We start from the raw sequence: 20,892 nt of genomic DNA on the forward strand, positions 1-20,892 counted from the left end.
AATGGAGGAAGAGTAACATATAGGAAGCACAGAGATTCCTTTAAGAAGAACTTTAGGCTCCAATTTAAGCTGCAAACCACAGAATTGCGTCTTTCTATTATCCTCAAAAATTTAATTTTACCAATGAGGAAGCGCAACTGGCTGCATTCAATTGAAAAGAAGTTTCTCTCTAATACCAAAAGGAAGACAGTGGTGTGCTGAGAGGAGGGGGCCTTGGGAACAGCAGGTCTGCAATGGAAGCCTAGCTACTCAGTTGGATGGCCTTAGCAAAAGTACTTGTTTCTGGGATCATGGCTCCTTAGCTTTTAAGGAGCCTAGCAAGCACTTAGGCTAAAGTGGTATAGACCAAGTAGAGGGGGACAATTCGGTGCTGGAGTGAGTTGCGAGTTAGAAGAGCTGCAAAGTCTAATCTTGGGACATGGGTCCTCCAGTCCCTACTTGACACCTGTAGGAAAAGGCATCTGACAAGCTTGCCACATCTTTTCAGAAGACAATACAAGAAGAAAATTCCCAACATGGGACTGCTTCTCTAGTCACCGGCTACAATGCTTTGACCCTTGTTCAAAAATAAGTCGTATGCAATAAAGCCACTGGTCCCACGATGGATTATAGCTTCAAACCCATCAAGTCAAACTATAGAGATGACCAAGAGATAAGGGATTAGTCTAGACTCCTTGTTTAAAGGGGTGCTGTGGGATGGGGTACTGGTCAACCTAGGGGGTTGAGGAAGAGGAGCAGATTTGTAGGTGGAATGTGATAATTATAGTTTGGGACATGTGGCTTTAAAGGAGCCAGGGTTGCCCAGATGGAGACAGCAGAGCTCAGGAGAAGACCGTGTTGATGGGTCAGATGTAGGAATAATCAATTGGTCCATAAATAATACAGTTTGAAGATGGGCCTTAGATTGCTGGGGTCATGGGGGGGGGCAGAGTATGGACACATACAAAAAAATGATGGCTATAAAGCAAAGCCCAAAATCCAATCGAAATAAGTAAAGGAGGCACATGCCTATAATCTCAGAGCTCAGGAGGATCATGAGTTTGAGGCTAGCTTGGACTACGTAATAAGACCCTATCTCCCAAAATGCACTGGGGTTCTAAAGGTTGCTCCAAAAATTCACTAAGAACTTCCTTGGCAAAGAGTTCAGGTAGAAGATGGAGGGGGTGGAAGGAAATCAACAAAGAAAGCGGCATCAGAGAATCCCGGAAAACGGAGACTCACAGCCGATGGTGGTGTTGAGAAGCCCCTAGTGGATCAGGTGTTGGTAGACACAGCAAAGGCATTTCACTAGAGTCTGTGCTGGAAATCAGACCTCAGAGCAGACTGAGGAACCAGTGAGAGATCCGAGAAGCAGGAACAGTCATGAGGGACCCATTTTTCAAGAGACTTGGTGATTATGGATGTAGGGCAAAGCAGTCTTAATTAAGGAGTGGTGAGGAAACTCCTGCAGACGCAGAAAGGCTAGAGAAAGACTCCTCGTCAGCTGTGATCCTGAGTAGAGCCAGAGAGCACAGTCCCCAAGAGCATTAAACTGGCGACTGGAAATGAGAAGGAAGGCATGCAGGTAGGGTGTGGAAATGGGTAGCCTGTAATGAGAGGGGAACATGGTGGGGGAATTTCTACTGCTTCTCTCTCTGAACACCAACTAAGGCTCTTTCCTAAGAGGGAGGGAGAAGGCAGTGGTAGGCGCTAAAGAAAAGGCCAGAGTTAGGGTAGATGCTGGGATGGTAAGCAACGTGGTCCAGGGCCAGACTGTGCATCTATACCGTATCAGCGCACACATCTGATGGCTTTAGAGATTAACGCTACAGCAGCTACACCACTGTAAGTCACTGGGTGGATCTGGCTGTTGTCTGGATTTTTGTGTCTGGAGACCCTGATGTGGGAGGTGATGTATGCTGTAAATATGTTTTATTACCACTGACTAATAAAGAAGTTGGTTTCAGCCAATGGCTTAACAGAGTAGGGCCAGGCTGAAAGAGATACATAGAGAGAGTAGGCAGAGTGAGAAAGAGGCCATGTAGCCACCAGCAGGAGACATACATCTCTGCAGGAGCCCACCGGAAACTTGCTGATAGGCCACAGCCACATGGTGATACACAGATGAATAGAAATGGGTTAATTTAAGATGAAAGAGTTATAAGCCAGAAACACGCTTAAGCTATTGGCCAAACAGTATTGCGTTTAGTTTCTGTGTGATTATTTTGGGTCAGGGCGGTCAGAAAATGAACTAGCGGCCTCCCCCAACAAGACCCAGCTGTCCTGGAATTTGAAATTCCCTGCCTCTGCCTCCCAAGTGCTAGAATTTGGAGCATACACCCCAACACCCAGATTGGATGGTTTTTTGCTTGATTTTCTATGGGTGGTTTTTTGTTTGATTTTCTATAGCAAAGCTTAGCAGTCAGACCAGAAGGGCAGAAAATGCAGGTGGATGGACTTAGTGTAGAAACATTGAGGGTGTGGGAAGTGGGTAGGAAGCTGGAGACAGCAGCCAAAGAGCTGATAAAGCGATGTTCCACACAGGTACGGGCTGGAAGGTGGAAGAGCCTGGAATACAACAAGTCTCTTTCCCGGAATCTCCCACCGACTCCTACTTTGGGCCCTTCTTTTGGAGATGCTGTCTTACACCCCACATTCTGCCAAGCAGTGCAGGCTAAATGTGGGGCACTAGGGCAGAACTGGGTGCTGTGTTTCTGGCCCCACACACCTGGGCACACCACAATGAATCCTTTCCTCGAAGGTTACTGCTAAGACCGACTCTTGGCCATCCCGTAATAAATACGGTTGGCGTTTTCAGACCTGAGTGCAGATTCTTCTACTTGAGCCCTTGGCTGACTTCTGCGAGGCGTGGCCGTGGTTTCCATTCTGGTTCCTGGAGTGAAATGAGGTCACTATGCTTCCCAGATCTGGGTCATGAGCAAATAGGAGAAACATGTCACCCACGCCTTTATCCAGGTTGTTGGTAAAAAAAAAAAAAAAAAAAACGTTAGAACAGTAGCAGGCTAATGCCGGTGGCAGAGCTCTCTGGAACCCACTCTCTGGGTGAGGGGACACCAATCCATCTACCTCTTTGGGTACACAGCTGGCCACCTAAAGACCTCCCTCGCTGAAGCTGTGGCCACTGCTGGCCAGGCCATTCTGCCTGTGATGATATCACAAAGGCCGGGTTCAGTGACTCATGCCAGTGATCCAAGCACTCCACTGGGACAGGCAGGGGGACAGCAAATTTGAGACTTATCTAGGTTACACAGCAAAATCCTGTGTTAGACAAAGCAATGAAAAGACAGTCTTATCAACCATTCAAACCCTAGCTGTGAAGTCTAGATCAACAGTACCCCTCTGGAGAGCTGCTCTGATAACCTTCCCCCTTCACGAGAGAACACAAGAAACTCTTCTTTGTGGTTTCTTATTCACCTCCAACCAGATGAAGATTGCTTTCTGGCATTTTATAGCTCTGTGGCATTTCCCAACTCCCTGTGATATCGTTTTCCCTTAAGCCTCAGAAGGACATAAAGGTGTTAAGGGCTGGGTTTCAGGCCTTTCTCCAACCCTAGGATATCAGGTTACCTGCTCTCCAAAGCTATTGCAATGGAGAATGTCACCAAGATAATGGGATTCTAGTTGGAAAATATCTCCAGAGGCTAGAAGGATGGTTCTGTATTTAAGAGCACTGGGCTGCTCTTTCAGAGGGCCTGGGTGCAATTCCCAGCACCCACACGGGGGCTCTTAACCACCCACAACTACAGTTCCATGAGATCCAACGCCCTCTTCTGGAGTGTAGGCATACTTGCAGACAAAACACCTGTATACATTAAATAAATAAATAAATTTGAAAAAAAGCAAAAAATACATTTTTTTTTTAAAAAAAGAAGAAAAGTAACTCCTTGGAATAGGCAGAGACCTCGTAAAAATCCCTTCACTGACCTGTTTGCCCAAGTCCTCTTAGGTCTAGGTTGCAATTACAATTCTATCCCTTTGGAAAGAAGGCCAAATGTCACCATGTCTGGGCTTCCTTGAGGACATTTTCAGTCAGGGTTCTGAAATCCTGGGATCTTAAACCTCATAAGGCACATGTTCAGTTGCTTTAAAAAAAAAAGTCATCAAATGAGAATGATATAGATCAATGATAAACCCGAGTGGAAAATGCTGGGGTGTTCATTATGAAGGATGTACCAGCCTTCGTCCAGACAGCCTTCCTTAGACTATGCTGTCCATACTGCCAACGGGAACAGTTCAAGCCCTCCATCAGCATCTACTTACCACCTACTGCTGGGGACTCCAAAGATGTCGAAATCGTGACCAGGCATCCCTAGACAAAGTCTAATCTAGCCTGAGAGGGAAAATGGAAAGTAACAAAACACAAGATGCCCTCGGCAGCAGGCTCACCTGCTCGACAGCATGGGCTGGATGCCAAGTGACTGTGCCAAGCGTACTAGAAGGAGCTGCCAGTCAGGGAAGAAAGGAAGACGAGTTGTCGCCTGAGCCTCAAGAGATGGCAGAATTTAGACAGCGGGCAGGCGGACATGGGTTAGGGGCTGAAAATGTGTGTGGCTGACTCAGGCACACGGAGTTTAGAAACAGCCACAGGCAAGTCCCACCTCCTTTTTAAAAGTCTAAGGTTAATCTGGGAAGCTCACAGAGAACACTGTAATACGGGGCCTGTTCCTCCCAGTCCAGCTTCAGCCAAGACTATACAGGGATGAATGTCCAGAATATTCGCTCCAACAGGATGCTCCAATTAAAACCCTAATCTGCTACCCTATGCAGCGCTAGCTTTATTAGCACCACTCACTGCAATTTAGGTTTCGAAATGAATGGATTTTCTAAGAATATAACAGCATATGCCACAGACATAAAACTCCAAGAAAGCAAAAAATAACACAGAGTTCGGATCACAAAGCAGTGGTTGGCAACCCTAGCTCACATTAGAATCCCCCTGGGAGCCTTCAAGAAATATCCGCGCTTGGGTTTTACCTTGTGCCAATTAAATCACGGGCCCCAGAGCACCAGTATTTAAATTTAAAATGCCACTGATTCTAATTCATTCTCTCAACTAATATTTCCTGAGTACCGACTACTGGACAAGCATTTTTCCTAAAGGTTGGTGATATATATAGCAGTGGGCCAAATAGTCAGCAGTATACACACACACCCACACCACACACACACACACACACACACACACACACACACACACAAACAGCTGAGAAGTGGGGACCGGGAAACCTCAGGATGGAATAGAGAGCATTTGAATCAAGACCTGGAGAAAGTAAGATGGAATAACATTCTGGAGGGAATGGCATCATAGTCCTAAGGGAGAATACTTGAAAGGTGGCTAGAGCCAGCAGGAAGAGTTAACAGATGAAGTTGAGAAGGGAGGACCAGGGCGGGGGAGCACCAGCAAGGGCCTGGTGCCTATGCAATGAGCAGGCTTTTACTCTGAGTTTGATGGGAATTTACTGGGAAGATCTATATTCAGAAGTGACATGAAATGATTGGTATTTTACTAGAATAATTCTGGATGCTCATTGAGAACAAACTACAAGGGGAAAGGAGCCATTGGGAATCTCCTAAAATACCCAGTGGGGAGATAAGGAAAGCTTGAATGAGAGAAGGGTTGAGAAATGGTTAGGTTTCAGGTATATCATAAAGGACCAAGTGGAGACGTATCATCTGAGCTGAGTATGGTGGCATATCTGTAATTTCAGTATGAGGCAGAAGAATCATGAATTTGAGGCCAGCCAGGGCTATGTGTCAAAAAGAAGGAGGGAGGAGGGAAGGAAGGAAGGGAGGGAGGGAGAGAGGGAGGGAGGGAGGGAGGGAGGGAGGGAAAGAGGGCTGGGAATACAGCTTAGCTGGCAGAGTGCTTTTAGGATACACAAAGCTCCTAGCGCCGCATACAACAGACATAGTGGCACACACCTGTAATCCTAGTCCAGGAAAGGTAGAAATAGGAGGACCAATAGTTCAAAATCAGGCCAGCCTAGGTTACATGAGACCACCTCGAGGAAGACAAAAAGAGAGGGAGAAAGGAAAGGGGAGTGAAGAGGAGGGAAAAGAAGAGGGAGAAGAGGATGAACCATATGGATCAGGTAAGTAGTTACATATGGGAGCAGTACAACATGGAGGTATATTGGTGAGCACTCTTGACTTCTGGCTGGCATTTACAGCCATAGAATGAGAGACATCAGAGAAAGGCAGAAAATCCAAATGCTCAATCTTGGGCTCGTCAGCATTGTAAGAGGGATAGGGGTGGAGTAAAGAGGCAGCCTTGAAAATGAAAAAGAATGTTGATGTGGGGATCAAAGAGGAACACCTACAAAATGTGCCATACAGAAGCAAGAAGTACCTCAAGGAGAGCAGAGGATAGACTGATAATGTCAAATGTTTGGAGGGATCCAGGGCAGGGTCAGAAGTTATCTTAGGAGTTAGCAAATGTGGCGTCACTGGCAACCTTCAGAAGAGAAGATTATAAGCAGCTGGAAGTGTGGATCAAGGAGAGAATACAAGCTCATCTGGACTCAGTTTATGGGATGTTTGTCTTACTGTAACTGAAGGGGCTCACACATGGTCGGTCTCAAATAGATACTTGATTTATTGACCACATAAGCAGAATTTTGCACATATTACATCACTATTCCGGAAATCATCTAAAATTATATGCAAAATGGGACTCTTCCCACTTGAAAAGGAACAGTTAGTGGCAGCATGACTCTTCAGGTTTCATCAGAAGGTTCATCAGCCGATCTGGACTATCTGATGATACAGCATCTCCCTGGCTCAGGTGTGAGCTATGTCCCATTTCTTCTCTTCCACCCTAGACATGAAACACTAATTTCATTCTTTTATAGAGACGCTTCATGAAGAATGAATGTTATCACAGCCCAGGATCAGCGAACGCTTGAGTCTCAGCAACACCATGCAAATAGTCTAGAAATTTGTTTTCTTCATTTCATTTAGAGTGTGCGTGTATGTGTGCACATGCGTGTGAATGTGTAGCCATCAGTGTGCCACTGTATGCCTGCAGAAACCAGAGCATGTATGGTCTGTAGGGCTTAGTTCTTTCTTTTCATCCTGTGGGTTCTGGGAACCAAACTCAGGCTGTGAGGCTTGGTGGCAAGTGCCTTTGCTGCTAACCCATCTCACTGGCCCTACGGTCAAGGTTTCGATGAGCCTTCCACTCTACTCTTTGACCAATGATGACACCAAGACTGTCTCCACTGTAGACTACAGTTTACACTCCAAACCATGTGGGTCCACTGAGCACTAGATATGTAAAACAGGATGCCAAGGAGGATCTGCGTGTGTGCGTGGGGACACATGGGAAATTCTTTATCAATCTGAACCTTAGTTTTTGAGAGAAAATCTACACTGACCCTGGAAACCATCACTTTTGCTAAACTGGATGGCCAATAAGCCCCAGGGACCCTTCTGTTTCTGCTCACACAGTGTTGGGGTTACAGCACTCACAGTTACACTTGGCTTTTATGTAGGCATTGAGAGTTTGAACTAATGCCCTCTTATTTGCAACACAAGCACTTTATCCACTGAGCCATCTTCACAGCCCCTACCCAGAAGGATCCCAGCCAGCTTCAAATCCCCAGAAAATTGGATTTGGGGGCTCATTGTGGTCTTTTTTTTTTTTTTAAAGACAAGTTCTCTTGCAATGGAGGTCAGCCTCAAACTCAACTCAGTAGCTGAGGATAACCTTGAACCCCTCATTTTCCTGACTCTTCCTCCCAAGTGCTGGGCATATAGGTTTGCAGGTCTACTATGTTCCCAAAGCAGTGTTTTCTCAATTCTTCTCTCCCTAGACCCAGCAGCATGCAAGGGCAGGAAGACAGAAGAGGCTGAGCTGACTTGACATAGAAAGTTTGGGGCACAAGGGCAGGAGAAGACACAGGAAGCTGGTGGTTCTAGTAAAGGATCAGATGAAGTCATGGTTCAGGGAGTGAGTACAGGCTGAAAGGGAAGGGCCTGCCAAGCAACCCCCATCTTTCCTGTCAATCTTCCGAGAATGCTGAGCACTTTGATAGAGTCGGTAGTTCAAAGAAATCGGAATTTCATTGATTTTTGCCCCATAGACAGAATGGAAGGCATGTGTATCACTTCTTTATGTGGCATGTGTTAAATAAATATTAGCTGAGTGGGAAAAAGAAAGGAGAACAAGTTTGAGGGCATCAAGGGCAGAGTGTAAGCCCTAAGAGAAAACTGAGCATCCTGTTGAGAGGAAAAATACTACCTCCTCCAAATGTTTGCTGTGCTTTCAGCTCTCTGTGATTTTTACGGGCAGCTACCCACCTCCTATCTACAGGACCACCACTGTTACAACGTGGGCATGCTGTGCCAAGACGAAGATGGGGAACAGCAGCTGAGAGCGTGTTATTAAAAAATAGTACGTCCAACTGTCTTCGCATGCAGGTTCTGGCGAGGATCGGAACCAATGGGATCCCAGGAGCACACCATGATCCAATAACTGAGAACGTTGGTGGGTGGTAACGTTCCACACAGAACAGCACAGAAAATTCATCCTGGCTCCATTGTGACTACCCACCTGCCTGTTACCAAAGACAATGAGCAGCAGCTCCTCTTTGGTAGCTGCTAAAAATAAAGGGTACTACCAATGAGTGGCACTTCACATGCACAACCCTCAGGCAAGTTCTGGTTACCATAGCAAACCTCACTCACGACCGCCGAGGTGGAGTGCCTGCTGTATCAAATACCCAGGGTTCTGCCTTCCTGCGGGAAAGCAGCTACGTCTGCCAGCAGTGCTGATCAGCTGCGGTAGCCCTCTCCATGAGGGAAGGCCAACCAACACTTGTGGGGCTTGGACATGCTCTCAATTACAGTTACTACTGGCCTGAAAGAGTGGGGTTTTTTTTCCTCCCCCAAATCTGGATGTTTACTTACGAGCATGCTGATGTAATTTTCAAGGTTGGCCTTATTTTTTAAAGATGTCTAAACTGAGCACAGTGGGTCAAGCCTGTCGTCCTAACTACTCAGTAGGCTGAGGCAAAGATCACTGGAGCCTAAGAGTTCAAGACCAGCTTGACCAGTATGGCAAGATTCTGAAAAAGAAGGGGTGGGAGTGAAGATAGGAGAAAGGGAATGGAAGAGGGAGGAAAAAAAGAAAGAAAACAAACAAACAAAGATTGAGTCAACAATAAAGGGGTGCAGGTAGCTGATTTCTTTCCTGCAAGATCTTGTTCTTGGCTTCTCCCATGAGTTACCCAAAGCTGATGTCAGAGGAGGCCAGCCTTTTAGCAAGATTCAATGGAGTAGGTTGTCTACCAACCTACAGACAAAGTCTATGTAGTCACCCAAGGACTCCATCATCGTGAAAGAGATGGAGGGGCCACAAAACCCAAAAAGTACAGAAAAAAAATGTTCACATGTAAGGAAAACGAGACTAACAAAGACCTCCGGGATTCTTCCAAATGAGTTCTATCTCCTAAGCCCAAGTTCTCAGTCATGTTCTACACAGAGCCTCTGAGAAACAGGAATAGCCCAGATGCCAATGCTCCTCACACCCTCTGAGTTTTCTAGTTCCTTCCCTACTCATGAACTCAGGACACGCATGCTCAACACTGTTGGCTATAAGGACTGGACCTGGTCATCTCTACCTTCCCTGTGAGGATTCAAGGAAGACCATTTAACCCATCAAATCTCAAGATAGATCAGAGAAAGTCTTAAGCCCAAAGGGGAGAGAAAGCAAAATTAACTTCTTGGCGTCTCAGGCTTCAATTCTAGGCCAACTTCTCCGAGAAACTGAGATTCTGAGACTGAGATTTCTTCCCGACGTATTAACCATCTGTGAGAAGGAAATGAACTTTTAGAAGACTCAGAAGTCTGTAGGGACTGCCAGGATCCTGGGCCATTCCTGCTTCTCAGAGATTCCTTGTAGAATATGGCTGAGGGCTCTGGTTTAGGAGGCACAGAGATCTGGACTCAAATGAGGAGGGCATGAGGTTGTCACTTAACCTTTCTGAGACTGTATCCCCTGATACACTCTGTGAAATCGGGATATCTGAGAACAGTGAAGTGTACAATGGTTCCACAGTTGCCAATGAGCTAGAGGTGGAAAGACAACTCCAACTAGCAGAAACTAGTACATAGCAGGACTGTTCTGGGCACTTAAGATACATCAACAAAACAAGGTCTTTGCTTTAATGATCATATTCCAAGAGGTGATACAGAAAATAAGCAAATAAATCAAGGCTCTATTTCAAATGGGAATCATGTTAATCATGTTATGGAGCCCCAGGAGGTTCCATTTTATATGACCAGTTTGTGATGCTCTTGGGGGAAGCATTCTGAAAAGCGGAAGAGCCCCAGTGCATGATGGGACATGGTAGGTTCGAGAACTGAAAGGACAGTGCGTCACGTACAGAGGAAGGACAATGGGTGGTAACAGTTACAGGAGATATGGGTCTGCCCAAGGGACACACATCATGCTCAAATCACACTGAGTAAATCTTAAGCCTAAACTTAAACATGACTTGAACTGTGTTTTAAAGATTATCTTTCTAAATTTTATTATTTTATGTATGTGAGTGTTTTGGCTGCATGTTATGGACTGAGTAGTCACTGGTTCTCAATCACCTCTCCAACGTGAAGACACCATCGCTGGACTACTAGACTGTGGTGGTGTATAAGCCAGTCTAATAAACACCCTTTTAATAGATTTTCAATCCCATCGGTGCTGTTCCTCTAAAGAATCCCAACTAAGACAATCTGCTTGCCACCAAATTTAATCTCAAATGTGCTTAGAAAAGACACAAAGTGGAATCATCACACACACGTGCGCACGCGCGCACACACACACACATACACACACGAGAAGACAGTCGTGTGATGACAGCGGCAGAGAGCAGAGTGACACAGCCTTAAGGAATGTCAACAGACACCAGAAGCTGGAGGAGGTGAGCCATGTTTTCCCCCCTGAACCATTTGGAGAGAACACGGCCCTGCCAAAGAGCTTGACCTCAGACTTCTGACTCCCAGAACCAGGAGAAAGGGCATCTCTGTTGCTTTCAGCCACTGGGCTTGTGTTAATTTGTTTGGGCATCCCTAAAACCAATAAAAGGCTACACCTCACTGGATTATTATGACTTGAATGAGTGTTCAGAATAGTGCTTGCCAAAGAGGGAACATTAGAAGCATCTTAATTTCTACCACACACTCACCATTGTGCCGAATCCTGGAGAGCAAGGGAGAATGACAGCTCATCTTACGATAGGCTCATGCTTAAGGTAAGGACAGTGCTCAGGAAACTGGGCAGGCAAGGGACCAGACGGTGGACGAGCACTTTAGGTACCAAGGGTACCTCCCTGGTGCCCAACATTGCTGCGCCACAGTCACCAATCCAACAGTCAATCAGCTTTACACCTGCTTAGGGTTTCCAGGATCAGCACTGGACTCAGAGAGAGGGCAAAGCCAGTTTTTTCCAGAACATTCCTCTCTTCACGCCTCTCACGGCCAGCTCTCATGAGAACCCTTTCTGATGAGGACACTCGGAGCTTATTTTCTGGGCACAGCTGTCTCTTCTCTTAGCCTAATGATATTGGGAATCACAATGACCAGGGTGGCGTGGGGGTGGAGAGCGGTTTAGGGGAAACTGTGGGAGGGAGCCATGCCAATTTGGTATGCTGAGTGATTTGTAATAGTATCTGCATGGCTGCTTTAGCCTTGAAAGTTAATTTCCTCACCAGGAGACCCATATAGCTCAATCTAGTTTTACCCAAATCTCTATAAAATACACTGTGCCAAATAGGGCAGGCAACAGGGTTTCGGGAATGGACTGACACACAGCTGAAATCCGACATATTATAAGTGTCTGTTGGCCAACACACACAAACAGAGTTTATTGCCATCTTATTTCATTAACCTTGGCTCCATTTGCATCGTCTTGGGTGTAGAAAGAGCAATGCTGGAACACTTGAGAAGAGGTCGAGATTGCCTGTGTTCACCCATGTGTAAACCTGAGTCAAATGATGAGCCCTCTACTGCTTCCTATAGAGAGGGGTCAGGTTGTGATGACATTTCTGGGGGCCACATCACTGGAGCGCCTCAAGGGAGCCAAGATTATTGGGTGTTCAAACATGTATATGTCAGTCAATGTCATTCCAGTTAAAAGACACTATAACTCTCTCTAAGAAGAGCGGGGTATAGAATATCAGAATTACAGTAATAACCTAGCATATTTAAAGAGGATGAACCCAGCTGGCCTTTGGTGAAGAGTGGGGAGTTGCTGTTTATTCTGTCTCCCTGTTGAGGAATTCCTGAGTTTCCTGGGGCAACTGTAGCCAGGCATGTTCCCAGGAAGCCAAAGCTCCCAGAATCCCTGACCCATCCCACCAGCTTCCTCCTGGTGCCCAGAAACCACCCCTGCACAGAAGCTCAGATCCCTGACTTCCATCCCCTACTGAGAACAACAGCATCCAAAATTGCCCTCTTACTCACCCCTCCTCCCAGCTCAACTCCCACTGCCTTAGCCAGCAGGTGCCAGCCAGGAACTGACTTTGGGTTTACACAGCACTGAGTATGCCCCTGCTCACAGTAGGAATCCCCTGTGGCATGATCTGAATGCCATCTTTATTTTTAGCAAGGCAGGACAAGCACTCTTCTGAGGCCAGGACAACAGGGGCTGCATGCTTTAGAGTGGATGATTCGGTTGAGATAACAGAGTAAAACTAGTCCTTACAAAGTCAAGTACTAGAGGTGCCCAAGTGTTGATAAGAGTGAGCCCAGGAACAGAGCTGCTCAACTCCATTTCCACTCCTGCAAAACACCTCGGAGAACCCTGTCTGGGGCATCATTATGCTAAGGACAAATAAGCCACAGCGGTCTCTCTGCCCAGAAACTGTTAAACCAGCACAGGTCCTATTGGGTAAGGCCTCAGTTGACTTCAACCTGCAGACAAAGGAGTAGATTACCCTGTTTTAGGATTTTCCCAGTTTTCCATTCCTTCTTATCCTCCTGGAGGGACCCAGCTGCTTCTGACAAATCTTTCCACTTACTTACTATTATTTCATCCAAAATTTAAAATAATCCTCTGTGTGAAATAAATCCAGATTGTACACAGAAGTTCCCCATCCCTGCTTCCCCAAAACCGCCAAGTTGTAAGAGTACTTTTGAGTCACGGGGGAAAAAATCCCCTAATGATGATTTGAACATGGGCCAGATGTTTGCTGCTGTCTGGTTTCATTAGATTGTGTCAGAAAGAGTTAAGAACCTTAAGGTTTTTGTTCTCTGTAAGTTTCTAGCCAGTCACTTGCTCACAATGTATTCAAATAGGTAGGAAAAGCATGGAACAGCCAGGACCAGATGTGACAGGGACCGAGTCAGGTGGAGAGGGTGTCATCTGACATCTGAGAGAGAGATGGCCCCCAGGTGAGTGACAGAGACTGAGCAGATACAGGTGTCTTGTCCACACACCTGCCCCTTAGCAAACTAGTCCCTTGGCCTTGTCACACACAAGGGACAGCTGCAACCATTGAGTAGGGTCAGGCTGTAAACACATGGTATTCTGTCAAACACATTTGTCAACAGAATATAGAACCCTTCAGTTCATGGTCAGGCTGAATCACATGACCTGCCTGGCTTCCAAAGTCTATCTACCCAGAGACAAACTCTACCCCTTCCCCATTGCACCAATATGAAGGATTTTCAAGTTTTTTTTTTTTTGTTTTTTGTTTTTGTTTTTTTTTTTTGTTTTTTTTTTTTTTGGTTTTTCGAGACAGGGTTTCTCTGTGGTTTTGGAGCCTGGATTTTCAAGTTTTAAAAAGGTATTTCTCTTTTTCATGCAACCAATGCATAAGCCCAAAGGACAGCATGGTCCAGGCATGAACTAGCCACTTGGAAAATGAAGAATGGGAGAACCGCATTCTAGACTTCTATTTCTCCCCAAGTTAATTTAGCTCAGCATATATCCATTGCGTGTTTAGGAAATAAAGAGAGGTACTTCATTTCTCCTCTTCTTCACTAGTAACTAAAAATATTTCCTTCATTTTTCTGTGTGCAATCAAAGGTCCATTAATAAAACTGAGTGGGTACAATGCTTCCTTTTTCGCCTACCTCATCAGACTGAATTGCTTTGAATTTGACAAGAGTCTTCGGATAAAGCAAGGGTCTGCTGCAGTTCTAACTCCGGCTGAGGGATGGAATCACTGCTCTCTCTTTCCCAGGCCTTAACTTTCACAAAGACAGGACCTGGAAGGGATGAGATATGGTCCCTCTCCAGATCACAGTGGGACAGGGCAGATCATCCTGATGAGCCCAGAAACTGGACCTTTGCCTAAGAGGGACGTCAGATGAAGGCGGAGCCACTACTGTAGGCCAATAGATAAAACCCAGAGGTTTTCATGTAAGAACAGCAAGGGCAGGCGGGGCAGAGCAATCCAAGGCTCTCCTCCAACACTGAAGGAGAGCCTGCATGGTCAAACCTTCTCTAACGTTCCCCCAACTATACTCAATGGGAACAGGAAGGTAAGAGATGTATTCCCTTCTCATCCAGCTGTTCCAAGGGCCTACTGCACACCGGAGGCAGTCATCTGGGAACTTCCACACCTCAGCACCTCTTTGGATATCTCTTAAAAACAGCTGTGAAGTAGCTACTCAGAAATTCCAACGACCCGGTCATCAACAAATTCTCCACGTTGCCTAAATTCCAGCCAAGTCTCCTTCTGCAGTCCAGGATCCTTCTTCTCCCCCTTAGCAACCTCATAGAGAACCAAGCTCACCACTCGGGCGAGCAGTGACCCTGCAGGGTCTTCCTTCCAAGCCCCCAGCCTAAGGAGGAGTTCTCAGCAGAGCACTCCCAGATTACCAAGAAGACTTGAGTCTGTGATCCCCGGGGTGTGACACTATAGGCTCCTCTCTTCAGTGTGCTCCCAAACTCTGCCTTCCTTCTTAGAAGGCAGAAGGCAGAAGGCAGCCTTTTTTTCCCTTCTTTGGATTTTCTGCTTTCTCCTACTTTTCTGTTGCTTGCCAAACAGGTCTGGGAAGGGGAAACTGGGACTCATTCCTCAAAACACTTTCCTTCAGGTACTACTACCTTCTCCAAACACTCCACAGCGTAGCTGGTGCTCGGGAGGCCCATTTTCGCTCTTTTCAATCATGCTCCTCTTTTTTAAGCTGGCTCAGTGACCATCCTTTGGAGCAGTGGTTCTCAACCTTCCTAATGCTGCAACCCTTTAATACAGTTCCTCATGTTGTGGTGACCCCCAACCATAATATTACTTTTGTTGCTACTTCATAACTGTAATCTTGTTACCATTATGAGTTGCAATGCAACTATCTGTGTTTTCCAATGGTTTTAGGAGACCCCTGTGAAAGGGTCATTTGACCCCCTAAAGGGGTCACAACCTACATGTTGAGAGCCTCTGCTTTAGATTGCTCTCAGTCTCTTCCAGTGGCCTTACCTCTTCAACTCTCTAGGCACCAGCTTCACTGCCTGTCTCTGCCCCACCCCCACCCCTGAGGGCCAACCTAGCTCTTCCTATGTCAAGATGGGCTCAGCCTCCTGCTGGGCACTCAGGGGACATTCCGGAAGACAGAAGAAAGTCTTCCAGAGGTTCAGCCTCCTCTTGAGTTTGGCTGTGACCTTTGGGGCCAGTGGGGGGGGGGGGGGCAGTTCTTCTTTGAGATAGCTTTTCCCCTTGTGGTTGATGTACCCAGGCCTAGGGCTACCTTTAGATGACGATGCCTCCTCCACCAAGGTATGACACACTAGCTTCATGTGATCTAGGTTAATAGTCTTATTCCCTTGCCAGCCCACTAAGTGCTCCCTCTCAGGGTTTAGAGACCCCAGAGTGCCATTAGCCTGGGCAGTTCCCCCTTGACTCTTTTTGTCTAGACTGAGGCTACTGTCCCAAGGCTCATGTGGGCACAAGTATATAATAAGGTCCTAGAGCCGTGGTTCTCAACCTTCCTAATGCTGAGAACTTTTAATATAATACCTCATGTTGTGGTGACCCAAACCATAAAATTATTTTGCTATTTCATAACTGTAATTTTTCTACTCTTATGAATTGTCATGTAAATATCTGATGTCCAGGATGTCTGACATCTGATCCCTGTGGGTTGAGAACCACTGCCCTAGAGAGACAGGGCAGCCTGATGGGCAGGTCCTCAGGCTCTTTAGCGTGGGCAGCAAAGAAAGCAGCACAAGGTCTCCTGGGAGAACGGTGGCAGAGTCACAGACGCGGCCCCGTAACTGGATCTTGATGAAGAGGGAGTTTGTCAGGACCACCAGAGAGGAAAGAATATTAATCTAGAATTCACCACCAGGGGAAATGGCTTTGCAAGGCAAAGAACATAGGTGTTAAGGAAGACTATTCCTTGACTTTTGCACATGTGTGTGCGTGTCTGTCTTATGGAACTGTATGTGTCACGTGTGTGTGAGTGACATGTGTGTTTGTATCTGTCTGTCATGTGTGTATGTGTGTGTGTGTATGTGTGCACGCATGTGTGCTGGGTAATGTGGCAAGAGAGAAAATCTAGGCAGACAGTTAAGGTTTGAACTATTTATCCCATAGGTCCTCAGGGCCTTGACAAGTTTTGCAACAAATAGTGAGAAAAAGAAGGCTGGGGGGGGGGGGGGCGGGCTGGGTGGTTCGGTTGGTAAAGGGACTTGCTATGCAAGTCTGTCTACCTAGACCCTGGGGCCCAAAGTGAAAGGAGAGAACAGTCTCCACAAAATTGTCCTCTCGCTTCCCCACATGAGCCATGCCACACATCCACAGACGCTCACCCACACGTATCTACACACACACACACACAGAGAGACACGGACACAAAGTCTAAGAGGATTTCTCCAGATTGCTGCCTTGTCGAATGGTAGAAACCCAAACTCCCTCATTTAGCTCACCTTCTCGCTCTTAGAACCTGCAGGCGGCCTTTGTTTCTGCTTGCTACATCCCACCCATGCTCGCACTTCGAGCCCACAGCTGATGACTCTCCTTCCTTCCTCATAAACTTCCACCCGCCAGCTCAGGACCTTGCTGCCTCTCCCCCCCCCCCCCCACTGCACAGCTAGATCTCCCCAGCAGACTTGCCGCCTCTCCTCTCTCCCCAGCTCAGTTCTTTCTGCCAGAGATTGCCCAAGAGCCCACACCTGATCAGGGCAGACCCTTGCTCAAAAATCCCAAACATTCCCCAACTGTCTGGAGAACTAGATTCCTGTGGGGCAGAGCTCAGCCTCTTCTGCCATGGCAGAATCTGGAGACAGGGTCAATCTTTCGGCACACACCTAGGTGGCCTAGGTGGCCCTCCACGAGGATTTCAGATCCCCATGGGGGACAAGGGGGCCTTTTTCTCCTCCAGATCCCTGAGATGTTTCATTTGGAACACACTTGAATTATTCATGCAATTATCCCTTCAATCCGTCACCCACTAAACATAGGGGACTTACTACAGATCAGAAGGGCACCAGCTTGCGTCATCACTGCCCATCACTGTTGAGGTATCTGTCTCCTGCTACACCAAAATGTTCACAGCAGGGATAGAGAGAGCCTCATTCCTCTACATATATCTCCTGGAAACTCTGGGCCCAGCAAACCACAGGTGCTCCAAAATGATAGAAATGAATAGAGGAATTATCCTACGCTTCCTTAAATAGTAAACTGCTATAAGCGCATCCAAAATCAATTGCAATGATAGATTTAAAAGCGTGATTCGATGTTTTTTCCAGGCGCTTATTAACTATGTCAAGGGAGATGCATCTATACACTTCACATGGTTTGGATTCTTCTCCCAAGACCTACCACCCCGCTTCTTCTACCCCGTCACATGCTACCCGAGCTCACACCATGGTGTGGCTTTTATAGTAGCAGCAGCAGCAGCAGTTCCTGGCCCATCCCAATGGAAGAAGATACTCATGTAGCCAGCACAGCTACCCACAGCCAGGGGTGTGCTCTGAGACATTTTATTCCGCCTGCACAAGCCGCCCTCCCACACCGCACCTGCCAGCCTCTACCTACCTGGCTCCCACCCAGAAGTCACAGCCCAGAAAAGGCTGACCCAGTGGGGGCCTAAAGCCCAAGCCAGGAGCAGAGATGAGGGTGGGAGGACGCTCCCTCCCCAGAAGGCGCCCTGAAGATCCAGGGGTGTGTCCGCAATAGAAGCTCACCTTCTTTGGCCACTCAGCAACCACTTACCTATTCCGGAGCTTCATCGTGACTTGTCAAGCTAAACACATGGAAGAGGCAAGACCCAGCTCAAGCCTCCGACAATGCCCAACCTCTGGCATGCTCCGGTGTCTGGGTGTCTCTTTCCAGTGTCTGCCACCTGGTTTGAGTCCAGTGTTCCTTATCAAGAACTATGCACAGAGTAGGGCTGCCGAGGGCAGGCTTCTGGCAAACTCTGTCCGCGGTCCTAGATCCCCCCCCCCCCGGCCCTCAATTCACTCTGTGCTTCATGGTGTGTGTGTTGGGGAGACTTCGGGGGGGGGGGAATACTTTGCCTACTGGAACATCCCTCCTCTCTCTGGCAGATGCCGTTATCACCCCAAAGATGTCCTTGCTCTTCATGCCCACTCTTTCTCGCGCCGCTTAGTGGGCCATGGAGATAGGAGGGATGTGAGGGGGTGAGGGTAGCAAGAAATAAAGAGCGGGACGATGGTCCTTCAGACAGTAACGGATTAGGGTAGAGACCAGCCAACACAGTGGGATAAGGGCTCTTGACCGGTTTTAGGTGTCCCAAGCAGTGCGCCTGCGGTTATCCCGCTGCCTCCGTCCCTCTAGGTCCATCCCTCTCCTCCACTGTGCCCCGCTTACCTCCCACCAGATGGAAGAGGAGTTTGCGCCACCTCACTCACCCCTTTGCTTGGACCGGGATTCCCGTACCCGATTGCCACTGAACTTTCTCCGGTGCACACCGTCTTGGGGTTACCCGGCTCCGCTCCCCAGAGAGCCCACCCGAAGCCCCCACCCCACCCCACCCCCGTCGCGGCCGCAGCGCCCGCTCGCTTCACCTGCTCGTGAGTCGGCGGAGGCTCGAGCCGCTCCTGGCGCGTCCAGACCCGGGCGCCGCCCGGTGGTGCCCGCGTAGCTACCGCCGCCCCTGCCACACCGGTGCCGCCGCTGCGCCTGCGGGGAGCTGCCGCGCCGCAGGGGTTCGCCGGTTGCGGCGGGAGGCGCGATCCCGAGCGTCTTCCGATCGGCCCCGGCGCTCGTGGGGCGCCGGCAGCAGCCGCCTCGCCGCGTTCCACCGCCCGCCGCCAGCACGCACTGGCACTGGGAGTGAGCTGCTCGCTGCGCCGCGCAGGGGATGCTCCGAGCCTCCAGGATGGGCGGGGATTCCTTCCCACCGCTGGAGTCGAGGGGCGGGAACTACCTTCCCGGAGTGACAGGCCCAGGGGGCGGGGATTCCCCTGCAGGAATGACAAGGTGGGCGGGGATTCCCCCCGAGTAAGCCCCTGGCAGGGAGGCTCTCCCAGGGAACCAGCAGTCCTAGTGCGCCCGCTTCCTGGGGATCCTGGGAGGAACCGATCCAGGGAGACAGCGGCTCAGAATTGCCATGCAGGCAGGGTATGGGGCGCCATCTAGGTGAAAGAATGAGAGCTAGGAGACTTGAACTTGCTTTTGTATAGCACTTAACAGCGCCGAGAAAAACGTCAATTGCCTTATCAGAGAATGGGTGGGCAAGACAGACAGGAGAAGAGTCAACCTACCCTGGCCAAGCTGTGCAAGCTACCCTGGCCTCTGGTCCTTAGGATACCAAAACTTAATATAGCACTGGTGTGGGCATTCCTCCGGAGAGATCCTCTTTGCGCTTTAAGAACCTCAGAGCTGTTAATCCTTCAATTAAGCCGCTAGAGGAAATTCCATGGGCCCCAGGAAGAAGGATTTGGACCTTGTGAGCTCTAGTCAGGGGCTCCTGCTGAGTAGACCTCAAGCGCTAAGGCCAACCGCCCTTCGCCTTGTTCCAGGTCACTGGGGGAATGGAAGCCTTCGGCTTTTCGGATGTTTCAATCTAGAGATTTTCAGGAAGCCTTCAAATATTTTTGGTTCTTTTTTTTTTTTGTCATCCTCGTCATTCTGCCTACCACAGGGAGAGGACGATAAGCGCATAATAGGGAGACTGCACAGCTCTGCAAATTAAGCTCTCTGGAGAGGAAAAAGCTGGTCTTTTTCAAGAGCTGGCAGATAAGGGCAAAAACATACGAAAAATTACAAACCTCGGGATCCCGAGTTGTTGAATAATGCTTTTGACATTTTCTGCAGAGCAGTAATTGGAAATCTTTGCTTTGAGGAAGATGGGGGGGGGGGGGGGGTAGGGACTCTAGATTTGCCCAGCAAGGCAATAAGCTGTGGTATCTTGGAAGAGCAGATAGGCATGCGTCATTTGCAGACCCCACAGAGCTGTCCCTCGGCATCAAGACTGGAGTAGACCCAAGGCATTTCTAGATAGTATTTTCAGCAGGGGCTGGGCTGAAGACATTCTTGGATCCAGTTCTTTCTCAGCCTTTATGATTCCCAAGCTGCAGTGATCAATGCCTGTACAGATTCAGGCCTCCTGTATCACAAACTGCACAGTCTTCGGCACCTGGAGCGTCTTTTCCTGTCTATGAATAGAGAAACACTTAGCAGGCAGAACGGAGTAAGGAGCAGCGGTAAGTTGCTCTGTGTAGCACTTAGGAGGTGTTCAATGAAATAAACACTGTTGCTTAGAAAGGGGTTATTAGGATGCCACTAAAAATCCTTCCACGATTATTCAGTGCTATCTGCTTGTTCAGAGGTCCCAGGCTCATCTGCTACCGCCCCTCTTCCAATCTCAGGAGCCGTGAAGAGGCCACCTGTGTCTTCTGTGCCTCTGTACCCAGCACCTGGCACAACCCTGCTACCCTCAACTGAAATTGAAATGCAAATCAACTGAAATTGCAAATGGCCA

General features: G+C 48.1%; 1 protein-coding gene across 3 annotated transcripts in view; it reads right to left on the bottom strand.

The window, feature by feature from the left end:
• Positions 1 to 19,293, bottom strand: part of Pdzd2 (PDZ domain containing 2) — a 358,456-nt gene extending 339,163 nt beyond the window's left edge. For 2 of the 3 annotated variants that reach the window (XM_041632042.1, XM_041632040.1), the window contains exon 1: positions 18,974 to 19,293. The gene's annotated coding sequence lies outside the window, so the exon portion shown is untranslated. The remainder of the gene's footprint in view (positions 1 to 18,973) is intronic. The other variant, XM_041632041.1, reaches the window with a different exon arrangement.
• Between the last annotated feature and the right edge of the window lie 1,599 nt (positions 19,294 to 20,892).

This window comes from Microtus oregoni, unplaced genomic scaffold (assembly GCF_018167655.1).
Source record: "Microtus oregoni isolate MIOR12 unplaced genomic scaffold, Mior012 000040F_ref0000088, whole genome shotgun sequence".
Classification (NCBI taxonomy): Eukaryota; Metazoa; Chordata; class Mammalia; order Rodentia; family Cricetidae; genus Microtus; species Microtus oregoni.